At 34.6% G+C, this 21,160-nt stretch overlaps 1 protein-coding gene across 5 annotated transcripts in view; it reads right to left on the bottom strand.

Annotated features, from left to right (window-relative positions):
* Positions 1 to 21,160, bottom strand: part of SLC10A7 (solute carrier family 10 member 7) — a 277,896-nt gene that overhangs the window by 96,899 nt on the left and 159,837 nt on the right. Inside the window, exon 6 of one of the 5 annotated variants that reach the window (XR_012516990.1) lies at positions 14,485 to 14,582. The exons of the other annotated variants lie outside the window; for them this stretch is intronic. The gene's annotated coding sequence lies outside the window, so the exon portion shown is untranslated. The remainder of the gene's footprint in view (positions 1 to 14,484; positions 14,583 to 21,160) is intronic. 5 annotated transcript variants of the gene reach the window in all.

Below are 21,160 nucleotides of genomic sequence, written 5' to 3'. Positions count from 1 at the left end.
ATGTAACAATCTTTTCAGAGTGTCTTTGTACGTGAATTAGAAATACTAGCGAATTTTTTTACCGGTAAATTTTAATAATAGTACTATTATACAATCATCATTTTTTAGAATTTCACTTAAAATTTTCAATTAAGCATGCAAGAATTACTCTACATCATTCTATTTATAATACTTAAACCATATATTTGTTTCAGGGCCATATTTGATATTAAAATGTGATAAGAATTTTTAAATTTATAAAAATATAATGCAAAATAAAATACAGGGCACTAGGTGGTGCTGTGGGACCTTCCAGATAAACTAACACTGCAAAGGTATGCATTTGACAAATTAGTTGTGTAGTTGATTCTACATATTTAAATGTACCTTATTTTTTACAGATAAGACAATGTACATAAATAAGAAGAGTAATATAATGAAAAAACAAAGTTTTGATAAATGACCTCTTTGAGGAAGATACAATGCCCTTTCATAATTTCATTCCCTAACTTCTGTGTTATTTAAAAAACTTTATATAATAAATGTCATTTTTGAGTTATGCTTATCAATCAGCTATTATTTTCATTTACCTTTAAAGTTATTTTTTTTAAATATGGCCAAGAATTTAAAAGACGAATAATTACACATCCTTGTCAAAGAATTTTCTATTATGTGATTTCTTATGTCACAGTATATATTGTAATCTTCTTGAGTTCTGTTTTTCTGTTTTCCCCAGACATGACTTCTTGCTGTAGAGCCACTAATTCAAATATTGACAGCCACCAGACTGTCAAGGCAAATGTACAGATTGGGTCACAAGTAAAATAATAGGAAGTGAGAGCAACCTAGGAAACCAAGAGTATATGCATTCCAATTCAGATGAAAACAAATACACACACACACACACAAACACACACCCCATACAAGCCAAAGAAAGCACATCTGTAGTCTGCATGTGGCCTGTGGGTCACTCATCTGTGACCTCTAAGTCCAATATGTTCCTAACCATTTATCTATGAGTGACACATCTCAAATATAAGCCATGAATTTCAGTTCAAATGAAGGAGTGTAAATGCTTTTCAGTTGTCTTCTACAATTGAAGGACAATTTAAAATATTTATGTGTGTCCTTCCTTAAGAACAGAAAATACTAATGATGTGGCAGATAAACCGTAGTGATCAACAGCATTACCTGCCCATGATGAGCTACTGGTTTAAAGAGAAGCACAGATTTAGCAGTCTTTTTTATGGGCATGGTCTTCCTCTTCCCTGCAGGCAGTTTCATGATTGTGAAGTAAAATAATGAAGTACTTAATATTGATACAGAAACAGATGTTTAACATCAATCAAAAAAGTGTAGAATTTATTCCCACTAGTAGTGATGGTGGAACTTAATATTATACATACAAGGTATGATTAAAAAGAATGAAAATGAATTTTTAACAAATGCAACAAAACTTAGCTAAAGGAATGTTGTTCTTCAAGTTTGTCAATGAGAGAAGTAAAACTCATTTTTAAATGATGCATCATTCTAAATGTTTTTAGCTGCCCTCAGAAAATGTTTGTGTGCCACATAGGAAAGTAAGATAAAATCACGTTATTTCTAAACTGGAAGAGACAACAAAGATTAACAATCCTCTCATTACTTTACCTTCACCTCACAAATCAGTTCTTGAAAGACAAACATAGATACGCTGCAGTATGTAGGTGAGGCTACGTACCAGAAAATGAAGTGAGCTGATGCTCACAGGAAGCTGTACAGAAATCACAGTTCACTTTGAATGGAGACTATGCCTTACACCAGTAACCAATGCAAAAATATCATTTTTCAAGAATTTTCAATATTGTCTCAACACTCAGAGGAATCTCCATCAACACCAAAATTAGTTGGAATTTTTAGAGGGCTTAATGGGTTCAAACAGATAGCTGGAAGAAGCAGTGAAAAGTAGAACTAGATTAGAGCCATGCTGCCTGAATTCTTTCATTTCACTTGTATACTATGTGAAATGCCATCCTGGATGATAGTCTTCTGGCTTAATAAGCATCTGTTTTAAAAGTGCATGTTTTCTTCTGAAGCAGTAGTTTTCATGGTGTGGCCTGGTGACCTAATGGTTCCTAAGAATTTTTGAGGGGCTCAGTGAGATAAAAACTACTTTTATAATAATACTTACATGTCATTTACCTTTTTACTCTTATTCTTTTGCAATTATACAGTGGAGTATCCAGAGGCTACATGACATGTGATATCAAAACAGATTTGATATAGAAGCAGATACGAGACTCCAACTGTCTTATGTTAAGCCAGGCATTAAAGAGATTTGTAAAATGCAAAACAATAATGCTCTTCTCATTAGTTTTTTCCTTTCTGTTTAGGAAAATATCGTAATCTTTCATACAAATCTACAAATATACATATCAAGAAGTTATTTTTAAATGAATTAATAATTTTACAGCTTTAATTTCAAACGTAGTAAATAGATATAACCCAAATAAACAACAGTTCTGGTCCACAGCAAATTTTAAGAACGTAAAGGAGTTCAAAAAGTTGGAAAACACTGTTCTGAAAGTAAGCTGTCCGCATCTTTGTCAATATGCTTTCCTCTAAATACTGGTATGAATCTGAAACTTCTATCTGAATGAAATTTGCTTAGAAGCAAGAAATGTCGAGCATTTTGAAGCAAGAGATACTTTTATGGGCAAAACTAGCTTGATGCAGAGGGATAACAGTGCCATGGGAACCACAGGCCCAGATGGAATAAATGAAGTGACAAGTAGAAGGAACAGAGAAGGAGTCAAGAGTGCAATGGCAAATGCTCTGGTTTCCAAATTTAGCTCGAGACCAATGCTACATCCAGGAAGGAGTCATTTTTCTCTACCTTCTCTTACCTCTTGTACTCTGCGAGACTACAACCCAGTCTCCACACTGAAATGCAATCCTTCATTAGTTTCCCACTGGTCTTTAAGGACCAATATTCTAACTGTGGTCTACAACATTCTGTATGATCTGCTCCTCCCTACATCTCCATCTCCATCTCTCTCCATTCTCCACCTGGCTCTCTATACGCCAGCCACAGGGGCCCTGCATCTATTCCTTGACCGGGCTTACATACACTTTCAACCTGCAGACATCAGCTTCCTTCAGTCATCAGGGAAGGCTTTCTGTCATTATGGATTCCCACTAAATGCACTCTCATGGCACTATGGATCTTCTTTACGGCACACATCACAGTTGTAATTTTACTTTTATTTGTGTGATTATTTCATTAATGTCTGTGTCCCCTCTACTAGGCTGTAAGCTTTGTAAGGCTAGGGACAATGCTTATTTTTACTCTATCTTGTATTCCCCATAGCTAGTGAAATGCTTGGGACATAATAGGGGCTGATTTAATATTTTTGAATGAAGAAATAAATGAATAATAGGTATTATGTATTAAGCATTCAGCCTACACACTGTTCTTACACTTTGCAAGTGCGATATAATTTTGAAAACAGGCCAAAAGATAAGCACAATTATCATCCCCATTTACAGATGAAGAAACCAGTGCACAAAGAGGTAAGCTAATTTGCCCAAGGTCAAGCTGTAATTTTTGAGGTCAGGATTTGGACTCCAACAGTTTGACTGTAGCATCCACAACTCTATAAGGTAGTTCAGTTCTCTGATGGATGAAAAAGCATTTATGGGTCTAATCTCCATTTATAAGGCTGGAATTCAAAATTATTCTTCATAGCAATCAATTACTGATTTACAGACTAAAAAGCTAATGTACAATCTGATGACCAACTTTATTGGGGAACTGTGGAATACGTTCTGAAATCAAATAGTACTAAGAAAACAACAACAACAAAAAACAACAAACAGCAATTTTATGTGAGTGCTTTGGTAGCTTTTTATGTTTCATTGGTTATAAGAGGAAAAGATACATACGTGCACTATGTGTAATCTACTTTCTGAAGGTATGAGACCAGTCCACGAAACAATGACAAAAACAATGTCCTCTTCTGGATATCTAGAACTAGATAGCACCTGTTGGGATTCAGAAAACCTTTTGATTTTCTGGGAAATTCTGTTTTTGAAAAATAAAGTGAATTGAAATAAAGCTATGAGCCTAAACTTTCAGAATTATATAGATACATGTCTCAGTTTCCAACTGGGTTTAATTTCAATTATAATTTTTCAGTTATATTTATTTCTCAACTAATTTTATTTCTATTAAGTTGGTCCTTTGAAATTACTAAATAGTTTCATGAGTATTTAAATGTGTAATGTAAATGTAATCTATTTTTTCTATTATCACAGCATTCTGAAGAATATATCGTGATGTGAAAAACAAAATAAAGATCCAGGAAGCTTATAAATCATAACAATTTATCAACTAAAACTTAACAAGCCATATCATTATTTTTCTGTTTCAAGTCAATTACATATTGTTAGGATTTCTGTGATTTCAGTCAACAAATAATTTTTGGATACCTACTCTATGACAGACATTCCCAAGAGGAGGGGAAACAAAGATAAAGGTGGCCTGGTCTCTATCCTAAAATATCTTATGAGCTAGTTTCAGCAAAGCAAAAAGGTGAAGGCCAGATAATGGGTTTAAGGAAAGGCTGCTTACCTCAACCAACTGAGCAAGGGGTTTTGAAAGACAAACATCTAAACTAAGATCCAAATGATCAGTAAGAATGGCCCAGAGAAGGGCGGAGGTGGAAGGCACCAAAAAATGGTTTAGGGAATGGTGGGGTCGCAACAGCATGTGCAAAGGGCCTGTAGACAAAGAAGTGTGTTTGTGGTGCTTGGAGGAAAAGAAAGGCAGGCCATAGTGAATGGGACATAATAAACACCACTCCCATGGTACCAATTCCTCACAAAAGCTTCATGAAAAGATAACCAGTTATATCTACCAGCCTTCTCATCTTCCAGTAAATCAAAGGAACAGAAAGGGCAATTAGATTATGACATACCTCAAAAAGTGTTATTTGGAAATTTAACTTTCCTCAGTGCTATAACTTTGCTTTTAAAAAATGTTGCCAGTAACCAAAATGTCAGCAAAACCAAACGTTATCAGCGCTGCTAAGTTGAGATGCAGCTGGAGTGGAGGACAGGATTGTAAAGTTAGATTCTTAAGACTGTCCAAATCTTCTATGGCTGGCAAATGCTTTGTTCTCTGAAGAATATTTATTACTACAGTAAACTGTTCCTTCTGAAATTTTTCTTACTAAGCAAGGAGTTATTTCTATACAAAAATGGAAAATTCAAAGACCTAAAAACCCTCACTGTATGGTAATCTATATTGTTTGTGTACTGGTGCTGTCTGCTTAGCCCCAAGTCATCAATTATGTATAGAAATGTACAGCAACAGCAGTGGCCAGTGTCATGGGTCTGTCAGGGATTTCTTAAGAGGAACAAAACCACTTGATTTTATCTACTTTTAGAAAACACAGGATAGGTGAAAAGAGGAAGACAATGAAAGAAAATATAAGTAATCCCCAATACATACATTGGCTTCTTATAATAAATGAAAAATAAATTATAAAAAGAAAATGAAAGAAAATATGAGTAATCCTCAATACATATATTGGCTTCTTATAATAAATGAAAAATAAATTTTAACCATTGAAACCAGAAATATAACTAGGAGAAAGCCTTGTATATAGATACAAGAAAGGCTGACATTAGCACATCAAAACCACACACTTTAAAATTCATTTCTTATATATTTGAGAAAAACAACTAATGGGGGCCATCAAGCTTTAACCTCTCTGAACCAAATTCAATGGATCCCGTGCTTACAACAAGGAGTGGTCACGTTATTTGAAATAAAATGTTCTCTAATTACCAAACCTGGCTGGCTTCTGAGGTGAGAGTTTTCATTCTAAATGAATGAAGCATGTTTACAAACTGACCTGGGAGCACAAGGACTATAAAGATTAACATGAAGAAAATGCAATCTAAGATATCTTATGGAATTTTCCCTATTATACCAAACAAAGCAAAAGCTTTCACTGGGATTTCAATAAATTTAGTTCTACACATTGCTGCAGAAATTTAGTTATTCTCCCTTTCTCTAGCGGATAGCTAGGGTAGCAGCTGGTGTGTTGTGTATTTAAAACGTGTAAAAGAACTCCTGTTCTCTCTTAGTACCTACATAAATGCGCTTGAGAAAATTTGGAAAAATGATTTACTTTAAGTAAAATGACTTTATTTCCTTTCCTGTAGGGTATTTGACAAGCTTTTAAACATCTAAGAGTCATGTTTTCAAAAAGCATACAGATTTCTTCTGGAGAAAACTACAGTACATAAAAACATATCATTTAAATTTATGTAAATTTTCCTGAACCACACATCCTTGAATGTATATCTTCATTGTTTAACACTTTCTGGGTAGAATTTTTAATGCCCGATTTTTATAAAATAATTTACCTGACACATAAATATTGTGAGATAGCCAAAGATATAATAATTTTCTATTACTTTAAAGAGTGTATAACAGTCGCATTTTGTCATTACTATATAGGTTAGATCACAAGTCATATTAGTAGGCCAAATTCTATAAAATTGAAAGCATGTTTAAAAATCAATGCTAAGACATTAGGAAATGCCTGAAACAGATGAGAACCAAATCAATTCCCTTATTTCTTAGATTTAAAATGGGCATAATTTGCTGATCACTCACCAAAAGTGTAATTTAGCAAAACAGACCCCAATGAATGCTGAAATATATTTTCTCAGCTCTTATTTTTTAAATGATTTTTGCTGGTTTGAATGTAAAAAATTCCAGCATATTTAAACACATTACAATTAGACTCACAACCCACCAAATTAACTATTTGTTACTACTATAGTCCATTAAAGGACACTTCTCAAAAGAAGACATACAAGCAACCAATAAATACATGAAAAAATGCTCAACATCACCAATTATCAAAGAAATGCAAATCAAAACCACAATAAGACACCATCTCACACCAGTCAGAATAGCTATTATTAAAGTAAAAAAAACAACAGTTGATGGTAAAGCTGCAAAGAAAAGGGAACACTTGTACATTGTTGGTGGAAATGTAAATTAATTCAGCCACTGTGGCAAGCAGTTTAGAGACTTCTCCAAGAACTTAAAGCAGAACTAGCATTCAACGCAGCAATCCCATTAATGGGTATACATCCAAAAGAAAATAAATTGTTCTACCAAGAAGAAACATATATAAGCATGTTCATTGCAGCATGATTCACAATAGTAAAGACATGGAATCGACCTAGGAGCTCATCAACATTGGATTAGATAAAGAAAATGTGGGCTGAGCATGGTGGCTCTAGCTTGTAATCCCAGCACTTTGGGAGCCCAAGGCAGGTGGATCACAGGGTCAGGAGGTCAAGACCAGCCTGGCCAATATGGTGAAACCCCATATCTAATAAAAATACAAAAATCAGCCAGGTGTGGTGGCAGGCACCTGTAGTCCCTCCCAACTACTTGGGAGACTTAGGCACGAGAACGGCTGGAACCTGGGAGATGGAGTTTGCGGTGAGCCTAGATTGCACTCTAGCCTGGGTGACAGAGTGAGATTCCATAAGGGAAGGGAAGGGAAGGGGACAGGATGGTAAAGGAAGGATAAATGTGGTACTTATACACTATGGAATACTATGCAGCCATAAAAGGAAAAAAATCATAATCTCTGTAGCAACATGGATGCAGCTGGAGGCCATTACCCTAAGCAAATTAATATAAGAACAGAAAACAAAATACTGCATATTCTCACTTACAAGTGGAAGCTAGATATTGGATACTTATGGACATAAAAATGGCAATAATAGATACTGGGGAATAATATAGCAGGGGCAAAGAAAGGGAAGCAAGAGTCCAAAACTATAGGGTATTATGCTCACTATCTGGGTAATGAGATCATTCATATCCCAAACATTATTTTATATACCCTAGTAACAGTCCTGTACAGGTATTCCCCTAAATCTAAAATAAAAGTTGAAATTTTAAAAAATACATATATGTAGTCTGTTAAAAAGACAAAGCTACAATTCCATAACTATTATTATTTAATTTAATGACTTTCATATTTTGGCTGTCATGCATACTTGCTTAAAGATTTTGTAAATTTAGGGAGAAACTCAGTTGAGCCCATTTAAAAATCTTTTACTATGAATGTATAAGTTTACATTTATTACATACATGAAATGTGTTCAGTTTCCTGTCTACTAAGTGAAAGGTGTTTTACATAAATTATTCACTTAATCCTTAATCCTATATATTATTAACTACTGCTCCAAAAGGTAAATAACTTGTTCCAAGGTCATATGACTACTGAGAGATTCTCATGTAACTTCATCACTCAATTGCATTTGACAGTTTCCTTCCTGAAACAATTCATTTGATTCTGAAATATTACAGTCCACTTTTTTTATCTCCTTTCCCTGGATCTTCCTCCATCACTTATTCAAGTCTCTTATAAGCCTTCTCCAAATATCCTATCTACAAGACACACACACACACACACACACACACACACGCACATGCACGCACGGACACACACACACACACACACACGCACATGCACGCACGCACACACACACACACACACACACACTCCCTATCTGTCCTCTTCTATGTTCTAGTGCCATTATCTTGCTTTATTTTTGTTCACACCACCTGACATTATAGTTATTTGCTTATTGTCTATTTACATAAGTGTTCTCTTACCTGTGTCTCCCAACTAAGCTCCAAAAGGGATATATATTTTTTTGTCTTTTCCCCCCTGCATTTCCAATGCCTACAACAGTGCTTTTCACAAAGTAAGCATCCAATAAACTTGTTGAATGAACAAATGGCTAGAAGTTGTGGAGTTGGGGTTTTAATCCAGGTCTTACTAAGTCTAGTCCTGTGCTTATTTCGGAGTACTATACTTGGTTTAATTTCAAATACAGTATACCTTTATTGAAAGTTTTCAAAGAATAAACTTGCAAGGAAACAACACATCTTTATAATAAATCCTATAGCCCTATCTGTCTTTGCTCTACCCAAAGCCTATAAGTAGAAAAAGCTGCTTTGCTCAATGAAAGAGGATGAGAGGTATGTCATCCATGAAGAAAAAAGAAACTAATACTTATTAAGCACTTACTTTGTTCTGAGTAGTATATGTACCATATGTATGTATGTACATATGTATATTTGCATGTATATATTTTTGTACGTGCATATTTCTATTTTATTTTCATGGCAATAATATAAAGCAGGTAATACGTATTCCTTATTTTAGGTGGAAACAGAGACTTACAGAGTTACCAGGAAGTTCCAATAATTTTCACACATGGGAATGTGTGCACATATATGTGCATGATAAAACCTATATTTTCCAATCTTCATTTTCTAGCTAAAATATTTTTCAAGTGGAATACTTAGGGAGGAAAAACAACCATACAGCACTTAATACTACAGAAAGCTTCTTTACATTCAGGAATACCTCAAATAACTGGCAAAAAAAAAAAAAAAAGGCAAAGCAAATAAAATGATTACCTCTCTTTTCTAGTCAGGAACCACTCATCATCTACCTTAAAACAATAACCATGCTCTACCGTAAGTCTGTTACCTACTTTCAAGCAATACGTGAAAGGTAGAAGTAAGATTGGTAAGAGCAACTTATTTGATAAGAGTTGTCACTGTACTATGGAAATTCAATTCCCTCTCCAAAGTTGTTTCTATCCAAGGTAAGCAAGGGGAGCTTCAGAGAATCACCTGAAGAATGTGTCCCCTGGAATTTGGGGAAGAAGAAAAGAGCACCAGGAAGTGAGACATGATTCTCTCCAGGAAAGTCTTGAAGCTGAGAGGCTGGAATGGGCAAAGGGCTGCAAGTTCTCTCCTGGCCAGGCAAAGATGTGGCGGTTTTCCCATGAGTCAAGTAACCCAAAAAAGAGAACAAGACTTGAGTCATCCTGCCCAGGACTCGCACTAGAGAGGAGATCACTAGGAGCCAAGAACTGTGGCTAGAGTTCTTAGAGGGATCATTGTTAATGCCTAATATTGTATTAGGATGCTCCTAATGAAGCACCACCACTGAAAAACACACAGAAGCATCCCCACCAAAAAAAAAAAAAAAAAAAAAAAAAAAAAAAGAGCTAGCCTTTGGAGATATGCCACACTCAGAGGACATCAAAGATAGATTACAACTCGAGACATGCGACACTTTTCCAATTCTCTAATCCCTGTTTCCCCCATGTATCTGATACTACACGGGACAAATTAGCGGTACAAGAATGGGGAGGAAGTGGACCAAGGATGAGTAAAGAAACTTACGGTTCTCCTTTCCCTACTGCAGATTATTGATTGTGAGTCGATATGAGAAGGGAAGAAAGAGGAAAAGCTTTTAGTTGGATGAGAAACTGAAGCTTTGGCATTAGACTAGATTAGGCTCTTTTGTTTATTGAAGTAAACAATTTTACATATATATCTTATACATACATACAAATACCCAGTTAACTGCCACCCATATTCAAATATAAAACATTTCCTAGTACTTCAGAAAAATCCTTCCCAGTCAATATTCACTCTGCCAAAGGTACCATTATTTGGAGTTTCATCACCATAGTTTAATTTTTCTTATTTGAACTGCATATAGCTGAAATCATATATATGAACCCTCTTAATGCCTACCTTCTTTTGCTTAGTATTATTCATATATCTGTGACAGTTAATCATATTTTTGTATGGAGCAGTAGCTCAGCTTTTCCATTCATATTTTGCTCAGTGTATAAATATTCCACAATTTATTTATCCATTCTCCTAATGATGGACATTTGAATTTTTTTTTCATTTTGGCTTACACACACAAAAAAAGTTACTACAAACATTCCTGAACATGTATTTTCATGAACATTTGCATTCATTCTGTTGGATACAACACCTCAAAGTAGAACTTCTGAGTGATAGGGTAGGCATATGTTTAACATTAGTAGATACAAACAATTCCCAAAGTACTTGAACCATTTACCATTCACTCCTACCAGAAATGTATTAGAATCCTAGTTACTAGATATGTGCTTTAATACCTGTTAGGGACAATCTTTTAAAAATTTAGTCATTTTGGTTGGCCAGGCACGGTGGCTCACACCTGTAATCTCAGCACTTTGGGAGGCCAAGGCAGGTGGATCACGAGGTCAGGAATTCAAGACCAGCCTGGCCAACATGGTGAAACCCCATCTCTACTAAAAATACAAAAACTAGCCAGGTGTGGTGGCGCGAGCTTGTAGTCAAAGCTACTCAGGAGGCTGAGGCAAAAGCATTGCTTGAACCCAGGAGGTGGAGGTTGCAGTGAGCCAAGATCATGTCACTGCACTCCAGCCTGGGTGACAGAGTGAGACTGTCTCAAAAACAAAAAAATGTTGTTTTAGTCATTTTGATACATGTGTAAAAGTCTCACTGTGGCTTTAATTTGCATTTTCCTGGGGACTTATGGTGCTGAGCCTCTTTGTATATGCTTATTGGAGATTTGGACATTATTCACTATGGAGTATCTATTCAAATATTTGCCCACTTTTTATTGGGTCACCTATTTTTTATTGATTTGTATGAGTTATTTATATAGTTTGGGTACAAGTACTTTGCTAGATATCTGACAAAGGATGTGTGTATTCTAAATAACTTCTTGGATCCTGTGGCTTGCCTTTTATCCTCTTAACGGTGGCTTTCAATAAACAGATTTTTTCATTTTAATGAAATCCAATTAATCAATCTCTTCATATATGGTTATGTTTTTGTGATTTAAGATGCTCACCTATGTTTTCTTCTAGTGTACTGAATTTTTTATTACCTGAAAATGACTGGAAAAACTTTGGGCTTATTCTAATATTGTATCAAAAAAGGAGAAGAAATGGATTCACAGAGGAAGTGTAAAGGGATATTAAGAAGCGATGATAATACTGCTTTCTGCTCCCACTCAGTAGTGTCTAGTTCTTTTAATAAATGCTATATTTGACTTGACTATGAAGATTAATTTGAGAAGTAAGTATATCATGCCTTTTAAAAGTTTTTTTTAAATCCTCCTAGTGAGTATGTGAAGCATTCCTGATTTAATAGCTAAGTTGATTGTAGAAATGACGTAAGCAGAAGACTTTCCATTATCGAATATACATTGAGTAAGACCCTGTCTCAGATATTTTTTTAAAAAAAGAAGAAGAAAGGAAAGAGGAATATAGTGCCGTCTCATTGAGTATTGTTAATATTAAATGTGATCAAGCTTATAAAGAATCAAGCACAGAGTTAAGTGTTGCTGAAAACCTAGCTATTACTAACTTAGAGGACCACCCTGACTGTGTGGAAAAGTGGATTGGAGCAGGGCTAGACTGGAGTTTGGAGACTAATTAGGAAGTTGTTACACTGATTCAGAGGAAAAAGAACAGTGGCTTAGAGTAAGGTAGTGTCAGTGAGAATGAGGAGAAGCAAATACATATTGGAAAGTTATTAAAGAGATAGTCTTTGGTAAGTTGATTAGATGTAGCAGATGAGAGAGAGAGGAGTCAAGGATGATGCCTAGGTTCCTAATTTTGGACTATTAGGTGGATACAGAAGAACAGGTTAGAAACCCAAATCCAATTCTCTAATGTACAGTCAGGAAAAATCAGCTCTGTGGCGATGGATGAGTCATTACTAGGTAGTCAGTGACAGAGTGGGACTGGAAACACTTCTAATTTTCTGACCAACACCTTTTTATCAAGATACACAAACTCTAATAGCAAATACGATGTCTAAGAAAATCACATTATACTAGGACTACATCATTGGGTGGATTACCACAGAATACTCAATATATTTCAAGATAAAAATGATACAAAGAGACAATGAAGGTCATTATATAAAGATAAAGGGGTCAATTCAGCAAGAGAGTACAATATATGCACTCAATGCAGCCATCCAGATATATTAAGCAAACATTATTAGAACTAAAGAGAGAGATAGACCCCTATACAATACTAGTTGGGGATTTCAACACCCTACTTACAGTAGTGAACACATCATCCAGACAGAAAACCAACAAAGAAATGTTGATCTGCACTATAGACCAAAGAGACCTAATGATCATCTGCAGAACCTTTTATTCAACAGCTCAGCTGCAAAACATACCTTTTTTTCCACAGCAAACGGAATATTTTGAAGAACAGACCACGTGTTATTGAGACAAATAAGTCTCAAATAATTTTAGAAACTGAAATCATATGAATTATCTTTTCTGACCGTAATGGAATAAAACTAGAAATGAATCAAAAAAAGAACTTTGGAAACTAGACACACATGGAAAGTAAACAATATGCTCCTGAACAACCACTGGGTCAATGAAGAAATTAAGAAAGAAATTAAAAAATTTCTTGAAACAAATGAAAATGAAAATACAACATGCCAGAACCCATGACATACAGTAAAAGCAGCACTAAGAGGGAAGTCTATAGCAATAAACACCTACATCAAACAAAAAGAAAAACTTCAAATAAATAACCCAACAATGCATCTTAAAGAACTAAAAAAAGCAAGAGCACACCAAACACAAAATTACTAGAGGAAAAGAAATGAAAAATATTAAAGCAGAAATAAATCAAATTGAGACTAAAAAGAGGTACAAAAGATCCACAAAATGAAAAGTTTGTTCTTTTGAAAAGATAAGCAAAATTAACAAAGCCTTTTGCCAGATTAAGAAAAAAAGAGACAATAACAAAATAAATAAAATCAGAGACAAAAAGGTTACATTACCACTGATACCACAGAAATTTTAAGAATTATTAGAAACTATTACAAGCAACTATATGCCAATAAATAGAAAAACCTAGAAGAAATGGATTAATTCCTAGATATATATAACCTACCAAGATTGAACTATGAAGAAATAAAAAACCTGAATAGACCAAACGCAAGTAATGGAACAAAGCTGTAGGAAAACGTCTCCCATCAAAGAAAAGACCAGGACCTGATGACTTCACCGCTGAATTTTACCAAACATTAAAAGAACTAAGACCTATCCTACTCAAAGTATTCCAAAAAATTGAGGAGAAAGAATGGATTTGAAGAATATGGATGGAAATGGGAGACATTATGCTAAGTGAAATAAGCCAAGCGCAGAAAGACAAATACTGCATGTTCTCTGACTCATGTAGGAGTTATAAAAAATTGAACTAGATAGCAGAGTGATGGGTCCCAGAGACAGGAAAAGCAGTGAAGAGGGAGGAAAGGGATTGTTTCATAGGTGCAAAAAGACAGCAATCTTATTTCTTCTAAGACCTGGTGTTCAGTAGCACAATAGGGAAACTACAGTTAAAAATAATTTGTTGTATATTTCAAAATAACTAAAAGAGTAAAACTGTGATGTTCCTAATATAAAACAATGATTAATACTTGGAATGATGGGTATCCTGATTACCCTGATTTGATCGTTACACATTGTATGCTTGTAAAAAATAATCACATGTATCCCATAAATATGTAAACTATTACATATCTATAAAAATTAAAAATAAAAAAATTACCAATACACAGAAGAAGGTCCTTCCATTTCCTTTTTTAATGCTGCTGTCATCAGAGAGTATCCAATGAGACAGACCACTCAAAAAGCAGATTGCCAATCCTAAACAGCAATTTAAATCATGAGGTCCATGAACTGATCAAAGTATCAAAGAAATCTGAAATTCTGCTGATTATTTTATGTTATACATTATGACCACATAAGACTCAATAAGTATAGAAAATACATAGTTCTACAAAAAATTATTGTTTACATTAATTATATTTTTTGTACTCCTATAAGGCACAAAGCAAAACACCATCTTTTATTTGTATAAACGCTGTATATAATTAGTAATATTACAAATATTTGCTTTCTCTTTGTCAAGTATGTATATTTGCATTTGTATTTTTAATTTGTATCTGGATACTTTCTAAGATTCAGTAAAATTCACATAGACACTACATCAAAATATTATTTTAATATAGCATGGTTGATAGTAGCTGACTTTATGACTGCACTGTACATTAAAGTGTACCTCTACTTAAAGCACAGTTCACTACAGTTTGGGCACTCAATAATTAAATTCAGGCTTAGAGGTTTCATTCCTTAGAATCATCTTACTATTAATAAATAATGCTTCAATATGACTACCCTTAATAGTAAAGAAAGACAGTGACGGTTATCAAGTTAATGCCTGAAAGTTCTGCTTAGGCTCTATAAGATAAATAGGTACATATTAGCTGTTCCTCAATATTTAGCAATTTTACTTCAATGAAGCAATGTAGTAGACACTCAAATACTGGAGCCAAACAGGCCTATATGAGATTTGGATTATTTTCTACTAGCGATGAGAACTTGCGCGAGTTACTTAATGTCCTTTGTCGTCTTCAGCAATGATTCCCAAGCCCTGGACAGTCTGTGGCCTGTTAGGAACCAGGCCGCACTGCAGGAGGTGAGTGATAGGCAAATGAGCATTACTACCTGAGCTCCGCCTCTTGTTATATCAGCTGCAGCATTAGATTCATACAGGAGCACGAACCCTCTTGTGAACTGCACATGGTGAGGGATCTAGGCTGTGTGTTCCCTATGAGAATCTAATGGCTGATGATCTGAGGTAAAACAGTTTCATCTCAAAACCCATCTACACTCCCTACCCACCAGCCTCACCCTGTGGAAAACTTATCTTCCACAAAACCGGTCCCTGGTGCCAAAAATGTTGGGAACCACTGCTTTCATTAAAAGTCAGATAATACAGTTTAACATTTCTTATCCAAAAATCCTGAAGCCAGATGGGTGTCAAATTTTTCAGATTTTTTAAAGGGCACATATATGATCTAACTGTCCCAGTGGGATCTGAGGAAGCACTCCATAATCAAACACGTTACATTCTGTAGCGAGACATATTAGTATTAATACTTAATGAGACAAATAAGTAATAAAAACAGCCTTACATCATTTCAGGTCAGATATTGCCCTGACTCAAACACTGGTGGTTTTTCTCTAGTCTTTCAGGTTTTTTCAGTTTTTGAATGTGGAAAGGAGTGGAAGACCTGTCATGCCTACTTCTTGGGGCTGGTGTAAATATTAAATGATAAAATGCATGTAGAGTAAACAGCCATACTAAGCCATACTTAGCTGCCAATGTTTTCTTGGTCATCAACATTATTATCATTCTGAGAGACTAGAAAGTACATAAAGTTGTTCAAAGTGATGGCTGCTCACTGATAAAATTCTAAGTAAATTTTATCTTGTCTATAATTTCTATATTTTATAAATTTGATATAACAGACATTTATTATTTTTATAATGAAACAGCTGTATTAAACTTAAAAAAGTATTTATTCTCCCTTTATTTGGAAATATTTACTTTAAGTCACTGCAGTTCCTTACGGATATTCTTGGTCTTGCCTTTTCCTTAATCACACAAACAAAAATTATTTTGAGTTTTCTGCTTTGAAAATGTTCTTGGGTTATATATTCATTAGGGGCAAAGAAACGTCAATTCCAATTCAGATTTTTTTTCTCTTCTGCTCAACCAATAGGCAAGCTTTTGTTCTGTTGTTTTGGCTCTTCAGCATGGTTTAGCTTGTCTACAAGGCATGTCTTCAAAAGTTACTGGAATAATGCATAAATCTGTGAGCTGTTAGCTATGATAACAGTAAGATATCAACATGAATACCAACATTCTCACATTAGTTCTTCTAACACAGATAGTCTCTGCTTTCATAAAGGAGTATGTTAAAATTGTAATTGAAACTCAAAGCTCAAAACAACAAAACAAAACAAAAAATCTCTGTTGAGTCTTTACTTACCATTGTCCAGTGTAATGTTGTGCAATAGAACTTTCTGTAATGACATGTGCTATAATATGCAGTGTTCCATGCAATAGCCACTAGCCATATGTAGCTATTAAGCACTTGAAAGGTGGGTAGTGCAACTAAAGAATGGAATTTTTAATTTTATTTAATCTTCTAATTAATTTAAATTTAAATTTAATTAGCCACATGTGGCTACTTACAAATGTATTACTTGGTACAGGTTCACAAAACCCCAATTGTTTATGCAGTCCTTTTTAATGGAGACACTGAATGCCAGTTCTATTTTTAAACTATTTATAATGTTTTCTATGTAATGAAATTTGAGAGCTCTTTTCTACAATCTTGCTTAAAAAGAATTATTTAAAATATAAACTGTGAGAACTCCCATGAATTGAAGTTTCTGCTTCACTGTTCTATGTGTTGGGTATTGACTTAAGAACTCATCACTTTATCCAACATTTATGCTTCTGTTTATTTAGTAGTTCTTTATTCTCTTCTACCAACCCTACTTTACCAATATGTTGAATACATAAATATTCACCAACTGGTTTCAGGCAGACAAGCATTAAAAACAAAACAAACAACAAAAAAACAATGAATAGTCGATAACAAGTGAGCCTTCAATCAAATAACAATAGCAAGTGACAAAGGCAATTTTAAAACTATCGCAGTCAAAAAACTCCTTTAAATTCCACATCAGGACACTGACTCTCTTGCCCAGTCCTAAAAACTTTACTTAAGTTTTGTAACAATCCCAAAAGTTCTGTTTCAGCAGTCATTATAATGCAGCTCAGAATTAACACTACCTTTCTAATCAATTATGCGTTCAGATGTCCAGCATTTCTTTGGTGCCCCTTGCCTTGACACCAGAATTATTTAAGAGATGACACATGCATGTGTACTTTCTAGAATAAAGAGAGGACTTTATGCAGGTTTTAACACTAAATGAGAACAATGGTAAGAGAAGAGAAATCAACTCTTTCAGTCAAGGTTGAGCTTCCGGCAAGCTGCAGGCAGTACACAGCATGAGAGTATCTGGCTGCAGAAAATACCCATGTGTTGACAGCTGAATAAGAGTTTGAAAGCTTAAGAGTGCAAATGTTCTGTCAGTGGTACTGTTACATAGCTTTACTTAACCAGAACTGCCAAAAATATCCAAAGCGGGTGACAACTAATCACATGAAACTAATTCATTCTAGGCTTTGACTTAAAATTAGCAAGTTATTATTTTTACATAGATAATAACCCTGCATTGACTTGATTAACTGCAGAAAACAAAGGAACATTTTGTCCACCCTAAAACTTTAAATAAGAAAGACTTAAAAACCACAAAAGAATACAACTTGTGCCCTTTCCTTCCTTCCTGAACAAACCCACTAACTATTAAATTAGCTTTGAGTAACATATTTTTATCATAGGGTCCAGAGTCACATATAAAAATAAAGACACTGTAGTCTATGAAAGTGCTTTCAGTATTAACCAATGGTATTTTGGAACTTTAAAGCTTTTCCTAGGCATCTCAGTTTTAAGTAAATAATGACAAATTATTTGGAGTGCTACCCAGATTATACTAATCTTCATTTTCACTTGAATACCTGCAACACTTATCGGGGGAACTTATTCAGTTACTTACTAGTCTGTCTTCTATTACAACTTCCTATTCATGATTAGTATCACCAAAATGAGAAAGCAAGCCCCTGAGGACAGGGACTACATCTCTTATGTATTCGTATTCCTCCAGCAGGTATAAGGAGAATGGACATCCTGGGTTCAAATCTTGCTCTACTGCTTACTGTCTGTGTGACCATAGACAAGTTATGTAACTTCTCTGGGTCTCAGCTTTCTCAGTAAAATGGAGATAACAACAACTTCTCCACAAGGTAGTGTTATTGTAAGGATTAAATAATTGTATACATATTAATTGCATACTATAGAATCCATCATTTAGTAAACACTCAAGAACTGTTGGTCAACTTTATTATCATTAGTCTTTTTGGACAAATATATATATACATAAAACAGCTTCATTTTTAAAGATCAGAGGTCAAGGCAAATAGAAGCAAACAGGCTGATAAAAGAAATGGATTATCTCCCTTCGAATATTTACTACTGGTAGTATTGACAGGTAGATCCTACTATCATAAATGATGCTTCAATGAACTTTCACCTTGGGATTTCTTTAACATGAGGGCTCTCCAGCAGACAAATGAGGCTTACTCCTAAGGTCTGATTACTGATAGAACATAAAATAAGTAACATAAGAGGCATTATCTTAGTTATTACAGTGAATGATTTATTCCATAACAGAACTCAAGAATCCTAATATGAACATATCTCATAGCAATCAATCATATTCAATTCTGACTATCACATCTTTGTGAAATATCAAGTGATACTGCTAGCATACAACTTAATTGCACAGGCTGCTGATGTGGACAATAATGCCATTAGTGGGTCCACAAAGCTAAATCAGCAGTATCACATCAGAAAACAAACAAAAAAAAAAGTTGGAATTCTGCAGAAAAAGAGTTAAACTACCAATTTAAACAAGATAAAAACACTGAAAATGATTTGCAAAACAATTTTCTTTCTGTATTAAATAAGTACATGTCAGAACAAACAAAAATCACAGAAGCTGAAAGTAAAAAAAAAAATCAATTAAAATAAAGTCACAGGGCATGATAGAGAATTATTTCTGGCAGTTATTTGATATAATATGGTTAATATTTCTAGTCAGTCAAATTAACACAATTTTGCCACTGTAGATTTACAGTCACAAAATGCACGCTCTCAAGAGGCTTGTTCCAAGAATCAGAGTAACAAATTCCTTTATGGCATAGAACAACTTGACCATTCTCTTCTGAACACAAGTAATGAAAAAGAAATCATCCTTCAGAAAAAAAATTAATTTGCTACACATTCTCATTTGGCCATCTTTCTCTCCTTGATTTCTCCTTCAAAGTCCTTGGATGGAAACCAGTCCATTTATCGCTCCATTTGTATCAACAGATATGCTTTTCTTTCTTATCAGTCTGCCTGTTCGTATCATGTGTACTCTGCCATGTTATTGACTGAAAGAAGCTCAGGCAAGGTGGTGTCAGCTTATATTCCTAAAGGGAGTCCTCTGAGTAGATCGGGAAGGCAATTAAGGTCAAATCAGATTGTCTGTGTTCCTACGCTAAACTTCAGCGCACAAAAAGAAGAATATAGAGTTCTCAAGCATGCAAAACAAATACTAGCAATTCAGGCTTTTTTATCTTCTCCCACAGAGCTCAGAGGTACTTTTCATAGAAGAAAAATTGGCTCAGTAAAAATAAAGGCTATTTTAAACTACTCTTCTTACTTTGTCTCTCTTATTTATGTTTCCAAATGTTTACTCCAAAAAGAGAAATCGTAAGGCAAATAAAATCACTAAATCACACCATGACTAGAGAGTGAAGCTCTAGCTCAGAGTTTAATTTGGCATTTTTCTGATGACTTGAGATATAATCTGTACACTTTAAAGAAGGAGAAAGTAAAATTAACCCAGGAGATGGAGGCTGCAGTGAGCTCTAATTGCACCACTACAGTCTTGCCTAGGTGACATAGCAAGACCCTGTCTCAAAAAAAAAAAAAAAAAAAGTAATGACACAAATTTAAAGGCAAGGTAAAATTCAAGGGTTGGCAAGGTAAAAACAGGGATCAGGTCAAAAAGCACCATAGTAAAAGTTTGGATTTATCCTAAGAGAAATGAAAAGTTAAAGGGATTTTAATGGTGAAATGTACATTATAAAAGTGTTTAAAAATGTAGTTTTCAACTTTCGGTACACATTAGAATCATGAAAGGAAATTTTAAACAATACTAATGTCCATGTTCCCATCTACTAGGATCTTAATTTAGTCAGTCTAAAGTGGGACCCACATATGAATTTAAAAAACAAACAAAAAAAACCACCAAGTTATTTTAGTATACAACCAAAGCTGAGAACCACGGCTCAGATCTGGATGCCAGGAGACCAGCAAAGGCTATGAGAGATGATGGCTGAACTAGGGTTCCGGTGATGGAGAGGAGGAAATGTGGATAAATTCGACAGATATTCAGGCGGTATTACTAAAATAAACAGTATGTACTGATTGGTTACCTGCAGGGAGTAGGAAATACATGAAGCAAAAACTGCCATCAGGTTCCTCCTAGGAAAATGGGCAAACTGCAGTGCTATTCATTGGCCTCAGATTAAAATAAACCTAAGTTTGGATCTGCTTCTCCATTTTCTATTTTGAGGTTTTGAGTAAATTATTTAATCTGTTTGAACTCTATACAAAATGGAGACAATAACACTTACCTCACAGTGTTCTTGTTGAGATTACATGAGATCACATATATAAGGGATCTAGCATAGG

This window comes from Saimiri boliviensis, chromosome 3 (genome assembly GCF_048565385.1).
Source record: "Saimiri boliviensis isolate mSaiBol1 chromosome 3, mSaiBol1.pri, whole genome shotgun sequence".
Lineage (NCBI taxonomy): Eukaryota > Metazoa > Chordata > Mammalia > Primates > Cebidae > Saimiri > Saimiri boliviensis.
This window is presented reverse-complemented; position numbering and strand designations above follow the sequence as displayed.